Source organism: Leguminivora glycinivorella, chromosome 11, assembly GCF_023078275.1.
Source record: "Leguminivora glycinivorella isolate SPB_JAAS2020 chromosome 11, LegGlyc_1.1, whole genome shotgun sequence".
NCBI classification, from domain to species: Eukaryota; Metazoa; Arthropoda; class Insecta; order Lepidoptera; family Tortricidae; genus Leguminivora; species Leguminivora glycinivorella.
The window spans coordinates 8932560-8953639 of NC_062981.1; the positions used below are offsets into that span (position 1 = coordinate 8932560).

The 21080-nt window shown below is 38.1% G+C and overlaps 1 long non-coding RNA gene across 1 annotated transcript; it reads left to right on the top strand.

Moving 5' to 3' along the window:
• Positions 1-569: 569 nt before the first annotated feature.
• Positions 570-12974, top strand: LOC125231089. Its single transcript, XR_007177593.1, has 4 exons — positions 570-877; positions 1431-1543; positions 11633-11718; positions 12833-12974. It is a non-coding gene; the product is annotated as an uncharacterized LOC125231089 (long non-coding RNA).
• Positions 12975-21080: the final 8106 nt, after the last annotated feature.

Consider the following 21080-nt stretch of genomic DNA (forward strand, 5'->3'; position numbering starts at 1 on the left):
TTAACAGCATCATAGGGATCTTCCGTATAAATACGAGGAAATATAGTAAGTAGGTAGTATTAACTTATTATTGCAGCTTTTTGAACGTGGAGATTCCTTCGAAACCCTGTCCCTCAATTTTAAGATGGGGCTTTCGACTGTTTACGTTTTAGTGAAATACGAACTGATGAATTTGAGGCTGTGGCATTTAACTCAAATACATATCTACATTGTAGCACCTGCTGATAGTGGTTCAGTCTATTTTAATAACAAAAAATATTTTTAATAGCCAAGAGTTTGCTTTGGTTGGCTCACTTCGCTTGTTCACTCCGCGCCATAATGTTTAGATCCCCCCACCATATGTATTACATAGTGGCTAGTGATCCAGTCGTCGTCGGTTCATACATATCATATCCAATCACCAAATATAATGTTTTTTTTCTATAATTGTGATTTACGATTAATGTTGCTGCTATACCAACTTTAAAAAACATTGATACTTACTTATCTTCTTACTGGCCACATCAATCTGTCAAAATTTTATGTCAAATTTATCGCTTATTCATCAATGTAGTCTAATGCGTATAAAATATAAATATTGATGTAAAATTAATATAGGCAGTAAAGTTGTTAAAAAGGGATACATTTATTACTCAAATAAGTTAGACAGCATGACAGTAAAACCAAACCATAACAGTGAAACAGAAGGTACCTATTTTGTACCAGTTAATCTTCGGGCTAGATCTCGCTCGTGCGAGGAGGCCCTAAAAGACTTGTGAACCCCTTGTGAACGCCCTCGGTGATCCTTAACTGGCGTGAACTGGCGCAGGATAGGGCAGAGTGGCGATCTCTTGTGTCGGATCTCGTGTGATCCTCTTTGGGTCGCTGAGCCAGTGAAGTAAGTAAGCAAGTAATCTCCTGGACACAAAGAGATGAAATACTACTGGGTTCCTTATAAGTGTCATTGAAAACTACGATACCCACAGATTTTATCTGTGAAAATACCAGCATTCTTGCTAAAACGTGTGTTTAGTTTTTCCTACCCTGTACATACCTTGCTGCGCTTTAAAAATTGCGTGAAGCGTGACATGGTTGCCTTTGATATCCCATGGTACCAGTGGCAGCAACTGGCCGAAAACCGGCCCATGTGGCGTCGTGCTGTCCACGACGGTCAATCCAAGCACGACAATGCCGTGTTCTTCTCTTTGAATGATAAACGCATGAGGTGCCACGAGCAGGTCTCCAACCCCCTCCCACCTGGGAGGGCATACACTTGCCGCGTTTGTGGACGAGGGATTCTCTCTCGAATTGGGCTACACAGCCACGAAGTGTCGTTCGAAATAATTCGGATGCTGCTTAAATCATCTGTCATCCTATTATTATACATAGGTCCCATAATAAAAACCCTATAATCAAAGACCCATGCTTATTGTTTGTAAACCTGCTTTCAGATTATGAGTATTAGCCACGATATAACTCATGAAGGAGGGAGAACCTAGAGAACAAACCTATGGAACGAGAGACGAAGTTGGTCATAAATAGAACAGGAGCGATGAGATATTGGGTACGTGCAAAAATTTATTTATTTTACTTTGAACATGTAGTTAACCCTTAAACATCTGTTTCATAGACTGTCTTTGTACCCTTCTCCCCTGCTTTAATACCATGTTATACTCGTAGCTCAACTTGACTGTGATAATGACTTTAAGATGAAGTATTTTTCACTTTTCCGTTCGTCCGACATATCGTGAAAGTTTACAGCTCCGAGAGCCACTAGCTTTAAAACTAAATATTGCTTTATTATTGTATTCAGTGATATTCCGTCGTAGTTTGCTATGGAACCCTACAGAAATGAGTATTACATGTAATTACCTGGTAACGATACGAAACTTGACTCAAAGATCCAAATTGTTAGATTACAGGAGGAAAGAAAAAGTTAAAGACAAATTATTTTTGCCACCACGTAACAATGAATAAGTTATGTAAGGGCTTGAATTATCAAATTCTGTTTTTGTAATGCATACAACATCTGTGACCTAGAAAAATGGCTATAGTGTTTAGTATAGTATACAATATATATTATTATAAATAAGTTGCCACGCCTTAATAGTGTACTTTTTTAAGTCCATTGTAACCATGTATATAAGACCATGGATGCAATAAATATGTAGTCAATATGAAAACTTGATGGTATGTCTATTTTATATTTGTGTTTTTTAGATTTATGTCACACATTTTTTGAGGTAATTGCTTTTGTGTGTAAACTTGGATTTTTGGTAGGAATATTTACAATTAAGGTTGAACATCTTTGGTTTTGTCTGGTATTTGTCAGAATTCATTCCATAGTTCAACTATGAGAGGCTGGAAGTTGCTTATTATTTTGTAGTTATGGCTAGAGAACTGGGATTTCTTAGGAATTTTCCAGCCCTTGTTCATTAGGTACGTCTTCGCACTAATTATGCACCAGCGATATTTCCATAAATCAATTCTAAATTCAACATTATACATAAAATAATACCTACGTAAAAGACGTCGAACAAGGTAATGTCATTAAATATAACAGTATGTCGAAAGAAACAGTAATGTAGTATACTATATGCAGACCTTAATTTTTAGGGTTCCGTAGCCAAAATGGCAAAAACGGAACCCTTATAGTTTCGTCATGTCCGTCTGTCCGTCTGTCCGTCTGTCCGTCTGTCCGTCTGTCACAGCCGATTTACTCGGAAACTATAAGTACTACAGTGATGAAATTTGATGGGAATATGTGTTGTATGAACCGCTACAAAATTATGACACTAAATAGTAAAAAAAAGAATTGGGGGTGGGGCCCCCCATACATGTAACTGAGGGATGAAAATTTTTTTTTCGATGTACATACCCGTGTGGGGTATCAATGGAAAGGTCTTTTAAAATGATATAAAGTTTTCTAAAAAACATTTTTCTTAAAGTGAACGGTTTTTGAGATATCAGCTCTCAAAGTCGTAAAAAGTATGTCCCCCCCCTCTATTTTTATAACTACGGGGTATAAAATTCTAAAAAAAATAGAGGTGATGCATGCTAATTAACTCTTTCAACGATTTTTGGTTTGATCAAAGTATCTCTTATAGTTTTTGAGATAGGTTGATTTAACTGTAATTTTGGCAGGTGTATAAATTGACATAATAAGTTTATTATATTTGCTGCTACGGAACCCTTTGTGCGCGAGCCCGACTCGCACTTGGCCGGTTTATCATATAAGAGGCAAGCGATCAGAAACCATGGACGTCCTCAACACCATATGTTTGTGTTGTACCTACAGTTTGGAATGTGTAAAACAAAGTAGGTACGTAGTTTGAACGTATAGTAAGTAGGTATAGGTATACACTCGTATATACGACCCTTGATATATGACTAAAATATTTCTTTGTTTATCTAGGTAGATGTCATTCCCGTCGTACTCGGTCGTACGTTCTATTACGTGAATTACGTCGTAGTAAAATGTATTCAGTTTGTTGTTAGGTTGTAAAGTTAGATATCTGGGGCAGGGATACGCAAGAAGTCTAGGCTATGACGTTTCATCATCCTCCTTGCGTTATCCCGGCATTTGCCACGGCTCATGCCTAGGGTCCGCTTTGATAACTAATCCCAAGATTTGGCGTAGGCACTAGTTTTTACGAAAGCGACTGCCATCTGACCTTCCAACCCGAAGGGTAACTAGGCCTTATTGGAATTAGTCCGGTTTCCTCACGATGTTTTCCTTCACCGAAAAGCGATTGGCAAATATCAAATGACATTTCGCACATGAGTTCAGAAAAACTCATTGGTACGAGCCGGGTTCGAACCCGCGACCTCCGGATCGAAAGTCGCACGCTCTTACCGCTAGGCCACCAGCGCTCTAGGCTATGAAGTTTATAGGTATTTATTAAGCCGTGGCATAAGTAAGTGGTGGCGGTAAATGGATCGTGATGTAGCTATAGAGTCGTCTTTTTTTTAAATACCACGTCGGTGGCATACGATCCACATGATGGAAGTCACAATCGCGTTCTTTCAATGCCTTGATTGATTGCCGGGAGTGGACTTAGGCAGTTTCATGTGCTCTACCTGCCCCTTATGAGAATACAGGATTGCATACCTATTTATATGTATGTATGTATATAGCTGAGCGTTACTGTTCTAGCCTCCTGTTTCTCTCTGCTCTCCTTTCGCTCTTCTGTAGGGGCGCGACAGAGCCAGACTGCGTTTTGTTTGCCATGTAGCGTTAACAATTTGTCACTTCTGCTAGGCTGGCAGGTGAAAATAATAATTGCAGTAATAAATATTAAACATTTGTAGTTAAAGGTTGGCGCTTCCTATTAACTATAATATAATGTACCTGTATCAGGAAGACCCGCTTTGTAGATTTGTTATTTGCAGAGTAACAATCAAAAGAAAAAGCTTTTATGCTAGTGCATTTTTTTCTATATGCATTGTGTTCTCGTGTGTGTATTATAGTGAGGTTTAGAAAGATTTGATCGACCACTGTAGCGATACGATCACTGTGTAGATGTGGCTCAGGGTTCAGCTCGTAGCCCGAGGAACAGGATCAGCAGCAATAACGTAGACCACGCCTTTAGATTTGTATAGTTTTAATGAAGAATAAAGTATGTTCTGTACAAAAATAAGTAAGTGCGTAGGTAGGTATATAAAATGGGTACGTATGCGTGCATCTAGTAGTGACATCAATAGTAAATTAAATACCTTGAGTGGGGTTCGATCTCTTTGTAGCAACAGCTTGGACAATCATAGGCCGCTTAATATCGACGCTGGCTCGCTCCCGATAATGTACGGTCGGAAAAAGGCGGTAGGACCATGTGGCCAGAGGGATGAGGATGACACAATTACACACACTAATAGTCGAGTCTGTACGAAAGTACGGTTCCTAAGATACAATTTGCAGTCCATCTGCATCAGCCGGCAGCCCCTAGGATTCACGATTTCATTTCCTTTCCACCCCTTAACTACTAAGTGTGGCTATGGAACTTGAGCAGGTCGATGTGCTCTTTCTATCCATTTTGGGAATACGGGCGTGAGTTGTGTGTGTAATGAGTGAGTTGCGTGAGTAAGGGGTCTAAAAATTGTGATGAGTCATCATGGTTTACAGCACTAGTCAATAAGAGAAAAGCGACACCAAGGTTTTTTATAGGGCTGATTAATACAGTTACTTTTTCAGGTCACTTAATTAGGCCTGATATATTTTGACATGTTTCATATCGTAGGAAAATAGCTCAAAAGCAAAAAAGAAGTTTAACGTTGCACGCGATAGACAGATAAGACCAATGATAATTTGGGTTCGAATCCCGGTACGGGCATTTGTTTGTGTGATGAGCACAGATATTTGTTCCTGAGTCATGGATGTTTTCTATGTAAGTATGTAAGTATTTAAATAATTTATAAAAGAAGATCTATAATGGCTATAAGGCCAGGCCGGGCAATAGTAACTGCAGGGAAGTAATAACTAATCAGAATATCTTCCATATTTTACATTATTCACTGTATTTCTATATATGTCCAGATAGTGTGTAAGCTGTTTGATAAGTTAACCGTGGCGTGGATGGCCTTGATATACCAAATGATCTTTGATCTACACGCTCGTGTAGTTTTCGACGAAATAGGTTGTATGCGCGTGAAAGACGGCCTCTCAAACGGTTGTCTATTGTTTGCCCGACAGTCATTTAACATAATATTCATTTGCCCGAATCTAACTTGCCTGAATTTCATTTGCCCGAATGATTTGTTTACCATAAAAATCATATGACATACTCGTTGTTTATCCGAATATTACCTTCCATAATCATACAATGCCATACTATTTGTTAGCCATATTATTAAATGCAATAATATGGTTTCATAGAATATTCAAACGCCATAAGCAATTATTGCCATATTAATTGTTGCCCATATTATTACCTAACCTAACCTACTTTCTGATAGCAGTTTCATTTTCCAGGGGTCACAGTTCTAACCTAACCTAACCTAGCAATTTCATTCTCCAGGGGGTCACAGTTCTAACCTAACCTAACCTACTTTCTGATGGCAGTTTCATTTTCCAGGGGGTCGCAGTTCTAACCTAACCTAACCTACTGTCTGATAGTAATTTTCATTTTCCGGGGGGTCACAGTTCTAACCTAACCTAACCTACTTTTCAAGCAGTTTCCTTTTCCAGAGGTTCACAGTTCTAACCTAACCTAACCTACTTTCTGATAGCAGTTTCATTTTCCAGGGGGTCACAGTTTTAACCTAACCTAACCTACTTTCTGATAGCAGTTTCATTCTCTAGTCCTTCTAGTACCTATTATAGTAGTTTTCGATTCTGCCAAAGCACATTATGGAAATTGACTTTTCTGGACGCTAATTTGTATGACAAATGATGGTATGGAATGTGGTAATTACGGATTTCGATGATTCTGACAAATGACATTATGGAAACTGACTTTATGGGAAACAAAGTTTCTGGCACTAGATTAATATAGTAAACAATGATTATGGCATAAGATGTTATGAGAAACAATATTATGATTGTTGAATAGGATGGCAAATAAAATTATGGCAAATGAAATTCTGGCAAATGGGGGTATCCCCTCTCAAACATTCTATAAAATAGGTGGATTTAGTGTGATTTACATTTTTTTCTATAGTTAATTGCATAATTATACATATACACCATTCTATGTTTATTTGTAACTCAATCTTGAGATTTTTATGTTTTGATAGTATTTTAGCGATAGTTTACGAGTAAATTGCTCCGCTCAAATTGCGATGGCAGCGAATGTCGACTATTTGGTAGTATTAATTGCCCCGCCATATTTTATATGAAAATCAACAAAAGTAGTGATGTACTCGGTTCAAGATTTTGCATCGATATTTATACGTGATTTATTTATTTCATTATTTTAGGTTATGGAGATCCAACAGCTAGTATTACAATATAACACACAGCGGTTCTGGCTCTGGAAAGGGATATATTTATATTTTATGGAACGTCATAGTGTATAATCGATTATTTTAAGCATTTAGGCCCCTATTGTACAAATTATGAACAGAAAATAAGCCAGGGGTGCGTGGGTCCGCGGTATATCATCTATGGACACAGTACCGACATATTTCTAATAGGTACAATTCCTATCACTGTTTAGTATCGAGACCAGTTTTAATTACCCCGCTAACATCTTGTAAGTGTTTTTAGGGTTCCGTACCTCAAAGAGGAAAAACGGAACCCTTATAGGATCACTCGCGTGTCTGTCCCTCTGTCACAGCCGATTTCTCCGAAACTACTAGACCGATTTACTTGAAATTTGGCACACGTATGTAAACAAGTGGCCCAAAGACGGACATGTAATATAATTAAATGAAATTAAACGAAATTTAATCATAGGGGCCACTTTTGGGGGGTAAAATTGAAAATTAAAAATCAAAGTTATTAGAACTATATTGTGCTACATATCAAATGAAAGAGCATTTTATAAGCATCTCAAATATATTTTTTTTATAGTTTTTATTTTGGTTATTTAGAAGTAATTTAAGAAAATAAGCAAAAATGACCATTCCCCCCCCCCCTTATCTCCGAAACTACTTAGCGTAAAATTTTCAAAAAATACACGAGATAGCCCTATACCTGTAGATTACAGGAAAACCTATTAGAAATCTACAGTCAAGCGTAAGTCGGAGTTAAGAGAAAAAACTCAAATTGAGATTTTTCACTCACTGCCGCTGCAAGTACTTACTAAATGTTTTGAAATTTTGTGAGCGCCATGGACAGGTAGAAAGAAATTCATTTCTGTTTAGAAATTGTTAAAAATTTTAAGCATTTGCCAAAATGACTTAAGTTCCTACTAAAAAAGAGGCGCTTACGACTGTTTAGAACTGCACTGACCATAATATTGCCCTAATAGGTCCAAAAAATGGTGTATATATACGAAAACAAAAAAATTGTGCCACCGACAACCAAAATCTGAAGTCTATTTGCTCTATCTCTTATAGTTTCCAAAATATACGCAAAATCTTTAAAGTACAAATCTAGTGTACACGTTGCCATCACATGTCGTCAGGCGCTCATGACCTTTTTGTATGGAAATGTCGAAATCCGACTCGCACTTTACCGATTTTCATAGAAAGTTGTGTTTTATTATAGTTTTGAAGGAGGTTTCTTGTTTTTAACCACCAACGCAAAAATATTATAATAATAATAGGTTTGACGCTTGACATGTCTGTCTGGCATCATAGCTCCCGAACGAATCAATCGATTTTGATTTAGTTTTTAATGTTTAAGGTGAATTCGTCGAGAGTTTTTTTTTGTACCACGTAGGTGGCAAACATGCATACGGTCCGCCTGATGGAAAGCGGTGACTGTTACATATGGACGCCTGCCACTCAAGGAGTGGCACATGTGCGTTGCCGACTCGACTCATTTGAAACTTGTACAAACCTGTACTTAGAAGGGGCCTGGGTGCCGACGACTCAAAGGACCGAAGGAAGGAGGGGGAAGGAAGGAAGGAAGGAGTACCGCACCCTCGTTGAGCTCTGGCTGCCTTACTCACCGGCAGGAACACAACAATGAGTAAAGTCTAGTGCTACTTGATTGCGGTCTTTTGTAAAGCGGAGGTATTAGACTCTGCTCTACCTTAGAGTATAAATTCAATTTAGTATTTTTATCAGTCAAGAAATTTAAATGCAGCGCCATCTATTATTAGTTTCGACAACTTTTCATGTGACTTTCCATGCCTAAAGGTTCGCACGTCTCAAGTCGCGTAAATTACTTAGTAAATTTTGCCGAGAGACGGCGCTAAATACAATAATACTCATTAGAGTACCTATACTTCTAGTCAAAGACATATATAACTCCATATAGACAGATAAAGTCTAAGAATAAAACGTACTTACCTCAGTACCACACAGAAGAAGGGCTCAGCTAGATGGTGCTAATATTAATATTAACACGCTTTTATTAGGTCGTCGTGTATGTAACTATGTAATGGAATCTACGGAGGCTAATTTAACCATCTTCCAAGGATCGTAGCGTAATGATAATTGGCAGCTGTATGTAGTTCTGATGACAGTACAATAATATGGTACTGTTGAACTGATCTGATGATGGAGCCGGAAGATATGAACTGGAACTACATGATGGAACATCGTATCATAGCTGTGTTTGGGTTTCTTAGAAAAGTCTTGTAATGAACTTTGACTACGATTAGGTTTCAAGGTCTGATGATGGAGCCGGAAGATATGAACTGGAACTACATGATGGAACATCGTATCATAGCTGTTTTTGGGTTTCTTAGAAAAGTCTTGTAATGAACTTTGACTACGATTAGGTTTCAAGGTCTGATGATGGAGCCGGAAGATATGAACTGGAACTACATGATGGAACATCGTATCATAGCAGTTTTTGGGTTTCTTAGAAAAGTCTTGAAATGAACTTTGTCTACGATAAGGTTTCAAGGTCTGATGATGAAGCCGGAAGATATGAACTGGAACTACATGATGTAACATCGTATCATAGCTGTTTTTGCGTTTCTTAGAAAAGTCTTGTAATGAACTTTGACTACGATTAGGTTTCAAGGTCTGATGATGGAGCCGGAAGATATGAACTAGAACTACATGATAGAACATCGTATCATAGTAGTTTTTGGGTTTCTTAGAAAAGTCTTGTAATGAACTTTGACTACGATTAGGTTTCAAGGTCTGATGATGGAGCCGGAAGATATGAACTGGAACTACTAAAAAGATCAACGTAGTATTTAAAATAAGTTGGGATAGGGTTTTCTTGAGACCCTTAAGAGCAAGTAAAGGGGGGCTCAGGGGCGATCGAAGCCCCCCACAAAAAAGACTGATCAACGTAGTATTTAAAATAAGTTGGGTTAAGGTTTTCTTGTGACCCTCCAGAGGAAATAAAGGGGGGGCTCGGGGGCGAAGCCCCCCGCAAAAAAGAAAGATCAACGTGGTATTTAAAATAAGTTGGGTTAGGGTTTTCTTGTGACTGTTCAGAGTAAATAAAGGGGGGGGCTCGGGGGCGAAGCCCCCGCAAAAAAGAAAGATCAACGTAGTATTTAAAATAAGTTGGGATAGGGTTTTCTTGTGACCCTTAAGAGCAAGTAAAGAGGGGCTCGGGGGCGAAGCTCCCCACAAAAAAAAGATCAACAAAGTATTTAAAATAAGTTGGGATAGGGTTTTCTTGAGACCCTTAAGAGGAAATAAAGGGGGCTCAGGGGCGAAGCCCTCCGCATAAAATAAACATCAACGTAGTATTTAAAGTAAGTTGGGATAGGGTTTTCTTGTGACCCTGAAGAGCATGAATAAGGGGGCTCGAGGGCGAAGCCCCCGCATAAAAGAAAGATCAACATAGTATTTAAAATAAGTTGGGATAGGGTTTTCTTGAGACCCTTAAGAGCATATAAAGGAGGGCTCGGGGGGCGAAGCCCCCCGCATAAAAGAAAGATCAACATAGTAGAGAATGCCTTAAAGCATGAGTCCGCCTTTTGTACTGCAAGATTTTCTTTTATCACTGCTTCCAGTAGTTCCAGAGGTGGTAAATGATCTTTATTACTAGATTCACCTACTTTTATCAATTTTAAAGCACTAGTGGATAAAATGCGTTTTTACCCGCTGGTATTAAAGGACAAAACACGTGTTTCCGAGCTAGTGAGGGGAAAAATTTAATGTTGGCTGCTCGCGTGCGGTCCGTTTGTTAATGTAGGTAAGAATTTAGAATAGCGTCATTTTGTGAACATCAAAGGAGTGAGCCTTCTGTACTTGTACTATTAAACATATATTCTGTGACAAAACTAAGAACATGTGTTCCAAGTACAACATTCGAAATGCCGGAAAGTTAGTAGGTATCGACCGTAAATTGGCGAAATCCAATTTACGGTCAAATTAACACATGTGATGGACTGCCGTCTATAATAAATTGCCGCAATATGTGGTTGAAGCGCCTAGTGTGTCGAACTTTAAGTACCTATCGCTTAAAAAATTGGCTGGTCGAGCACCCGTTCTACACTTATGACAATTTTTTTATTACCTAATTAGAAAAATATTTTTGTGCATTTTTTATGTGAATATTGCCTAACTTTTTGTAATTTCAATCTTCTGTCTATTTATTCTCTAAGTATTATTGTTGTATGAATATTATTTTTTTAAATCAAATCTTGACGTGTAAAATGGCGTTGAATGAATAAATGAATATGAGTATGAGTAGTATGGTTATTTTAATCATTGAAAGTTTGTACGGAACCCTCGGTGGGCGAGTCCGACTCGCACTTGGCCGGTTTTTTTAAACAAACGGAGAGACCTACATACAAAATGGGTGGTTTATTTAGTTTCCTTATGCTTTGACAAACTACATGATAACCGGATTACCAATGTAGGTTCACCGTAACGAAACTTATTACTAATTATCAATAACTATTTCTGCCATCTCATAGAAAAATCGCATTGTAAAGTATACGTAATTTTCATTTTTAGATGAGAGCCAGAAAATAATAAAACATAGATAACTAATCTACAGTGTCAACCAATTGTTAGTAATATTACCGTAGATAGTAAGTAGGTTTAGGCAGTCAAAGTTGTACTTTATATTTTTACCTTAATATTTATTTATAATACTTTCAAAGCCTACTAAGTAATTTCAATCTCACAGGCAGATTCTCCGGTCGCTGCTTGCTCCTCATACCCACCCAGAAACTCTGCCGTGTGTCTGCTGATATAAATGCTCTGCACTACAATGTTAGTAACCTTTGCCTATTATTTTTGTATATCGCAAGGAATCGAGAATTTTTATATATGCAATATGCATACAGATTGGTCCCATTTTCCTCAGAACCCAGTTCTGATGATGGGATCCTGGAGAAATCGAGGGAACTCCTCAAATCTGAAAGGCACATATATGGTGATTTTTGTGTTTTTTAAGGAACAGCATGCATTTACGTCCAGAACAGTGACATTTAGTGCAGCGGAACTGCTGCTGATGGTCAGAACCGAACTCCTCAAATCTGAACGGCACACTTTTAGTGACTTTGGTATTTTTATAAGAACAGCATGCACTTACGTCCAGAACAGTGACATTTGGTGCAGTGGAACTGCTGATGAAGGTCAGAACGGAACTCCTTAAATCTAAACGGCACACTTATTACTTTGGTATTTTTGTAAGAATAGCAACAGTGACATTTATTTAGTTATGTTTGTTAAGAATATTGAAAATTTTGTCAAGCTTCGATTTATTATAATCGGATTCAAGAGGAATTGAGGAAACTCCTCAAACCTTAACGGTATACGTATAATATTCATTTGTGTTGCCATCAAATAATGCAAGTATTAAAAGCCGTTTTTTACAAATACCTACATATTTCTACATAATCCAACATTCGCAAGTATCTTTCACCAGAACCCCAAAGGCGGCGGTTTTTTTTTTATTATATTAACCGACTTCTTTACCGAAAAAGTAGGAGGTTGTAGGTATATAACATATTTGGGGCTCACATTTGTCCATGTTTCATAGTATGTTCACCGATTACGTCGAGACCCGTGGTCAGATTACAATAATTCTGTTTTTGTTTGAAATGAGCTACCTCCAAAGTAGTCCCATATTAATCTGGAGCTGTTCTGATGATGGGACCTATGAAGAGTTGAGGGAACTGAAATTTTAAAGGCACATGTATGGTGATTCGGTGTTTTCTTAAGCAACTCGAGCAGTTTCTCTCAAAAACGAGTACTGCCATAAAGTGGACCTGATGCACCCCCCCCCCCCCCCTCCAGCTCCCCACTCACTACTAACTACTAATAGACTTATTTACTACTACTACTATCTTTCTCGATGTTCATTCGTTATAATTTGTTTCAGAGAAACTGTTAGAAGGAGATCGTCCAATGACGGCGTTCTTGTGCTATCAAATAGGTACCTAATGTGAAGATAATACCTAGATTTCTACTCGTCTAATACCTCGCCTACCTCGAAAAATTCAATAAATCAATCAATCAAAATATTTATCGTTGGCCATGAGTTACAGAGATGTTATTATAATGTATGTACAAATAGTCTGCATGTCCTGCCTCATCAGAGAGGCGTACAATATAGTTTATATTCTGGCTTAGTAGTAATTAAAGGTACAGGCGTACAATATAGTTTATATTCTGGCTTAGTAGTAATATAGAACGAGTTTAAATACTTAGGTAAAGCCTGACAAGATTTTATTTGACCCTGAAAGAGTGTCGCTACAAACCGCTTTCATATGGCAATAATGTGCGGACGTCATATATAATGGGGACAGCGTGTACTGGTTTCGCTTTAATATTTGTAGAAAATGAAAACAGGGTTTTAGAGAATCAAAGTTTAATAAGCAAGGTTTAAATACTCGCTACTTGTTTCCGCACAGCCTAAAATCCATGAATCTTGTGCCTTTATCGAAGTCGTCGATGTTTATTTTCTTTTTGCGTGGGACCTTGTTTTTATACTGGTGTCAATGATGTAACGGCCTTCTTATTTCTATAAATATTTTTCACGGCAGAGCTACAGACACCTTAAATAAGAACAATAAATAAATTAAGCTAAATCGAAACCAAATAATCAGTACAGGACAACCGCACTATAAATTGTCAGTACTGGACATGTCAACAAACGATTTCGGAACATTGTTATCGAAATACTGTGAAATCCTTCATCCTTTTTCGTTGTTAGTAAATTATCACCTTAAGTATAATTATTTTCACTATTTTAAATATTATTTTGGGCAAATTTGCGATGAAACCGTTAGAAAATTGAAAATATTTACTTCTCGTTTACATCACTGACATTCAATGACTTTTGACGACGGGTGTCAAATATTAATCCTTGCCAGTAAAATAAATTAGTTCAGCTGAAAATCCGCAACGTGGCGAGGGTCAAATAAAAACTTGTCAGGCTTTAGCATAATCATCAGCCACTCCAGATGTATAAAACATACCACTGCACGAACAGCGATGGCAAAGGGGTTTAATTAAAAAAAAAACCTTTATAGCAACCCTAACTTCGGAAGGCCCAGACTTACTCTTGAACTAAAAAGGTACACATTATTTAGAGTGATACAAATTCAGTATAAATTGTGTATTGTGTGTAATTGTGTATTGTACTAAATCCTCATTTAATGTAAAATGCCAACAAAAGGGGAAGTTGCAGGATAGCATAATTAGTCACGATTTAAATATTTCTAATAATAATGTGATCCAGTAGGTACCCAATACCCATAGACCCATAGTGTCCATCAGGATGGCGTGATAGATGACTGAATAGTCAAAACATTTGCACCAAATAACTGTACCTAAACTGTACCTATAGCGTAGAAAACTGTACCTCAATCAATGAAACATTAAATAGATAGTTACATAGATACGCCGTTCTGATGTCAGCTTGGCGCGCATAGCCGTGTATCGCCCCAACGTGTGGAAACCAAATTTCTGGAACATAATATATATCAATAAACTGTACCTCACTAAACTGCCAATTATAACATTTAAATCACACGTGATATCGGTTAAATCAACAAAAAAAATTTAATCAACAACAACATACAATCACGCCTGTGTCCCATAAAGGGGTAGGCAGAGCACATGAAACCACTAAAGCTTCAGGGCCACTCCTGGCAAACAAGGGGTTAAAAGAAAAACGAATTTTATTGCTCTGGTTTATTTAATCCTTGAATGACATGTATCTATGTTTGCCATCAATTTGCAACAGGCGCTTGTTTTCTCGTAACACAATATATAATTACTAGCTTTTGCAAGCGTCTTCGCACGCGCTGAAAAATACTGTTATGTTTATTTAATTATGCATCCTTTTGTAGGGTGAAGTGGTCGACAGTGGAACACCTCGGACACTGGCGATCAAATATATGAATGAGGCGCATTCCTAGGTTTGCTCTCTAAGTCTAAGCTCGTGTAGGTGAACGCGTAATACTATGCTTGTGTGAGTGCAATATGACAGGTAAACTGTTCGCGTTTTTGACAGGCGGTAACTGTGAGGTAACCGAGAGGGGGTGGAAGACACTTTCAGCGGTGAGCGGGAGCGGCCATACTGTACGATAGTACTCTTTATTATACTGTGACAGTGGTTCGCTTTCTTTCCGTAGGCTATATCTCCGGAATTATTACTAATAGGGAGTGACTATTAAGAACAATTGTTAATTAAAAATAAGTCATATCTTTCTTTCCTGTTTATATGTGCATTTATTATATTGTTGAGTATACTCCGAAGACAGCGCATGTGGCAGGCAAGGGAAAGGTTGCTCGACACGGTCGACCCTAAGCACAGAATATATAATAGTACAAGTACCCTAAGTAGCAAAACTTATCGACTACATCAAAGGGTACGCCTTCCAGCGAGATGGACGGCTGGAAAGTGTAAACCTGCGCTTGCGGTGGCTGGGCCATGTGCAGCGTATGGAATGTGCTCGTTTGCCCAGATGGACCATGCTGAGTCAAATCGCATTAGGCAAGCGTAATGTAGGACGGCCACTACTCCGCTTTAAGGACTGCGTAAAGCGCGAAATGGTAGCGTTTAACATTGACTACACCTCATGCACATCTCGGACACTGGCGATCAAATATATTGAAGGAGGCGCATTCCTAGCACACAGTCTTAGCTCGTGTAGGTGAACGCGTACTATGCTTGTATGAGTGAAATATGACAGGTCGACTGTTCGTGTTTTTGACAGGCGGTAACTGTGAGGTAACCGAGAGGGGGTGGGTGGCACTTTCAGGGGGGAGCGGGAGTGGCCATACTGTACGATAGTACTCTTTATTATACTATGCCTCATGGGAAGACCTAGCAGCAAACTGCGACGAGCGGAGGTACAGCCTTTTCAGAGGCCGTGAAACCCATGATAGGTTCTGGTTTCAAAACTTAGCCCGAAAACGGGCAGTAAGGCACAATGAGAATCGCTTTCGTGCGAACTCTCATTTTAGTTTTAATATTGACTGATGTGGTAAATTACGCTGATCACGAATTGGATTATTTATAGCCACAAGCGGCGCTGTCGCTTGATCAGAGATGCTGCTTAAATCATCTATAAAGATGCACAAGGCCTAATGATGATGTATATTGTAATAATTTTATATGTATAACGAGAAAATAAGCGCCTGTTGCAAATTTATCGCAAACATACATGTCATTAAATAAATGAGAGCAGTAAAAAAAATTGTTGTTGATTTGACCGATATCTCGTGTGATTATAATGTTATTATTGGTAGTTTAGTGAGTACAGTTTAGGTACAGTTTATTGATATATGTTTCAGAACATAGTTCCCACACATTGGGGCGATACACGGCTATGCGCGCCAAGCTGACGTCAGAACGGCGGCGGCGTGTCTATGTAATTATCTATTTAATGCTTAATTTCTTGAGGTACAGCTTTCTTCGCTATAGGTACAGTTTAGTACAGTTTAAATACAGTTATTTGGTGCAAAATTTTGTGAATATTCAGACGTCTCTAACGCCATCCTGACGGACACCCTGCGTGCTGGAGCCACCTCGACAGCCGCTCTGACGGCAAGAGGGCAGATGGTTTAACTCTGGTGCCATTGGATCGAGCGGGGTAAGTGCCTTTTGTACCACCCGATGCCACCTGTGTTAGCATGTTTGTCGCCTCACAATACATCTTGATCGTACCGTATGGGCGGCAGCATAAGCTGCTGAGCAGGCGGCAGTCCTACCGTGGAGACATCTGAGTGCTGGTATGCGAAGTCCGTTCTTCGCGCAGAGGTTATCCATCGTGAGAACGCGGCAAGTGTGATAGGTAACTTTTGCGTCGGGAACGATGCGGGGTGGGTTGTTTGACCAATTTAAGTTCTTATTAGTTACGTGAGTTTGTTTAGCTGTGTGTGTGTTATTTTATATAATTATGATCAAACGAGCTTCGAAAGCGAAGTTCTATCGATATTATATGACTCGCTTCATTGGAAGATATAATTATTATGTTTACATTTCATTTTTTCGTGCAAATCGTGCCAGTAGATTAAATAAACTATAATAATGTAAACTTAATAGTTATATCGAACAATGAAGCGACGAAATATAATTAAATATTGTATTTTATAAATTAGGAGAGTTTATGGAATATTGTCTACTAAATGAGTGTAATTGTGGGTACTAAGCGGTTTCCAAATTGTATTTGCCTTGTAAAGGGCTATAAGTAGTTTTATTCATATAGATTATTAAAAATAGAAAATTGCTTTTAAATGTGCACTCAAGAAAAAATGTACCATATAAATTATAATGCATGCACGGCATGCACACTTTAGTTTAAGGTACAGCGTGCAGCGGGGCAAATCTCGACTGTGAGGTGAGGCAAATGTAACTGGTCCATTCTTTTCATGTTTTACAATGTTTGCATTATTAAATAGTGTCCACCGGTTATATATGGTAGGCGTTTTCAGTGGAAACCTGTAGTCGCGTTAGAAAGAGACCAAAAGTAGCATATGTCACTCTCTATCTCTTCAACTATCTCCACTTGAAAAATCAGGTCAATTCGTCGCTCCGTTTTGCCGTGAAAGACGGACAAACAAACAGACACACACAACTTCCCATTTATAATATTGGTATGGATTAGTATGGATAGACCCATCCAGGTTAGTAAATGTGACCGATGGTTTACCGACTAAAACCCCTCGACTGCCATCTCAGGGCTAGAAGACGAGGTCACATAAGCACGTTTCGGCACTCCTTTGCAACCTCGCCAACCACAAACACATCTTTGGAGGATTACATGCCCTCTGTATTACTACATAGCGGGATACAGATGCAGCGTGCTGGCCGCCCCAGGGACCTTTATGTAGACGGCAGACGTCCCCGAGTGAAACCTTTAAGGGTGTTCATATGCCAGTCGCCGCCGCCCCACTCTGAGAATGCTCTCCTGTGGCAAGCATATTACAATACGAGGGAAACCAGGGAAAGAGATTAATTCAATAAAATATATAAAGAGATACTGTTGTATTATTTCAGTGGGCAAAGTTGTATTTTAACGCTGTGTGTGGAATTGAAAAACGAGCAAGTGAAAGGATTCTATAGTTGAACCACGAGCGAAGCAAGTGGTTCGAGAATAGAATCCTGAACTTGCGAGTATTTTAACACACGAGAAGTAAAATACATTTGCACCCGTGTATAAAACACAAAACTTTTCCCCTCACTATAGCAAGGAAACTACAACGCAAAAAATGCGTTTATCACTGCTTCCAGTAGTTCCACAAAAGGAAAATCATCTTTATTACTAGATTCACTTACTTTTATAAATTTTAAAGCAGTTGATTTGACTTTATTTTAAGGTCAAATTACTTTACCCACTAGTTGATAAAATGCTTTTTTACCCGCTCGTATAAAAGGACAAAACACGTGATTCCGAGCTAGTGAGGGGAAAAAGTAATTATATGTAGTATTAGGTATATTATGTAGGTACTTAACCCTTCGTCTGTGTTTGATAAGGATCCTAACATAAGGCGTTGGACTTTAAAATAATATATCAAAGTTAATTGTTTTCTTATGACAATTTTTTGACAGACACAGCTGAAGGGTTAAGTTCACAAGGCCTAATTCAGAATATTGACAATAAGATGCAACGGAGGTTATCTTTATCAGTCATACAGTAATCTAATATTTTCATCACAGTTGCTCGGTAAGTGTGTCATTGTTCCCAAGGGTAGCGGGAGTAGCAGAAAAGTAATTTTCCCAAGGGAGTTATGAAATTTCGAATGCCACTAGTTTGTTCTTTAGTTTTTACTGCACAAGTGTGATGAAAAACAATGTAACTCGAAGCGTAATAATATCGCAAATTAGTGTTTGAATCGCTCCAGTAGGCTGTTGTAATTTCATCATACTGTCGTTTGCAATATTTAGATTACGCCCCGAGTTTCACAATCTACTACTGAAGGCTGAGAAGGCAAATTTACAGGATATGAGTTAGAATTTATAGGTTTACCGAAATGAGGTTTTTTATAAAACGTCATTTGAAATTCGTACGAATTGTAAAAAAAAATAGTTACTCAATATTCATTATAATATAATTAACCTGTATGGTCTTTCATGGAATGTTTTTACAAGCAGTAACACCGATAGGTTTTTTATTTATTATAATCCGACTAAATTATATTTTAGCAACGTCACCATATTTAACAAAATAAATCAAGACATTTCTCAACCTTTATAATTTTGACGTATAAATCCGGGTCGCCTGTACTGCAATGAAGCATTCATGTGGTAACACCTAACATGGAGCAGTAAATAATAAAGACTGATATATAGGTAGATGATACTGACGGATAGCAGTGTTGTTTGTAGAATCTTTATTAATTATATTAATACTAGCTGTTGCCCGCGTTAGAAAAAGACAAAAAGTAGCCTATGTCACTCTCCATCCCTTCAACTATCTCCACCTAAAACATCACGTCAATTCGTCGCTCCGTTTTGCCGTGAAAGACGGACAAACACACTTTCCCATAATTATATAATTTTAGTATGGATTAGAGTTTAAGAATTACTCGGTACTGTCAATAAATTGAATACCATTAACCCTTTAAAAATGTTTAAAACGTTATAGTTAATTAATAAACTGTATATACACACACACACACATATCGATAGATTATTACATCTATTTAAACTGTGTGAGCTTTGTTTGATGTTGTCTAAAAATGTATAAAGAGTTACAGTCTTTATTGATAATTTCTCTTTGCACCAACTAATATAAACCGATCAATTAACGAATCAGCTATACCACCATATTTTGCAAACTAATTTATGACGTTTTGTAACCTTTATAATTTGGCAAATACATTCCGGTATGCATATTGCGAAGAGAAGAACGGAGTGACCGGGGTGATCGTAGGCGCCGTCCGTTCACTCACCCGCCCGAGTCCGGGCTAACCGTGGCCGTCTAGCAAGAAAAGCGGGCTAAATCGAAGCGCCCGTGATGACGTAGTCTTTCCATACAAAAAGGACACCGTTCCGGTCCGTCCCGTTCCAGTGTGAATCATTCTTTATTCTGTGACTGTACCTAAGTTGGTGACTAAGTGGAGCCCCGCTGTCTGAGTCTGCCGCCGCGTTACGCGATAACCAGTTTTCTTACAAATTACCCCGTTTCGTGCCATTAATATGTATGCAGTTTTCGCTTTATTACAGTGGAATAAGGTAGAATAGTGTGGAGATAACTTTACTCGTTAATACAGGTGCTCGATTGGTGTCAGTGAAGGCAAAATAAACTTTGAGATTTTTTTTTATTATTTATACTCATCGAAAGGTTGCGGCTTGCGATGTTTTAATTAAAATAAAGAATTCTTGTCGTACTACATTAAAGTAGCTAAACATTAGAGTAAACGTGTTAGTGTTTGACTGTGTAATTGAAAGGCCGTTTATCATATCTATAATAGATCAATAATTGTTTTTAAGCAAAAGGTGCTTTAAACTTGGTGTGTTGATTGTCCAACACTGGATCATTTAAGAAAGCAATTTTTTTTAAATTGCAGCAAGTTTTCGTTTGTGCTTTTTATCATAATTTGCATTGTAAGATTGTAAACTTGCCATATGATAAATAAATCATACCGATTTAGACAAATGTATCTATCAATTCGTCATTAATCGAATCAAGAAATATGTATTAGGAATCTCAAAAATCTAGCAGTTAATTTGAATTCTATAGTTTTTTTTATATATTTAAGTGGCATTCTTTCCGCTTCTTTTGAATTCTGCCGGTTTGGCCAAGGTAACGATTGTTTGTGCTATGATAACGAAAAGCTATGTTTCTCTATCGATCTTCCATATTACTGCAAGAGGGTCTTTCTTTAGCCAAGAGTACAATCGTTGACGCTCCGTGGCGAACGATTCGCGGCTGGCTTTGTCGCACCAAAACGAAAAAGCGATAATCTCTATATATACGATAACTACGATACCATCGAGCGAAGTTGACGGAGCAGCAACTATCGTATTCTTGAGTGACCCTATAATAGTTACCTACGTTTCATTCGCTCCAGAAGGTAGACTATTGGTACAGTACAGTGTCTACGGGGCCTGTTTTTTATTTGACATTGCGTCTTATAGGTAGACGTTTTAAGTGTGGATTCAAAAGCTTTGC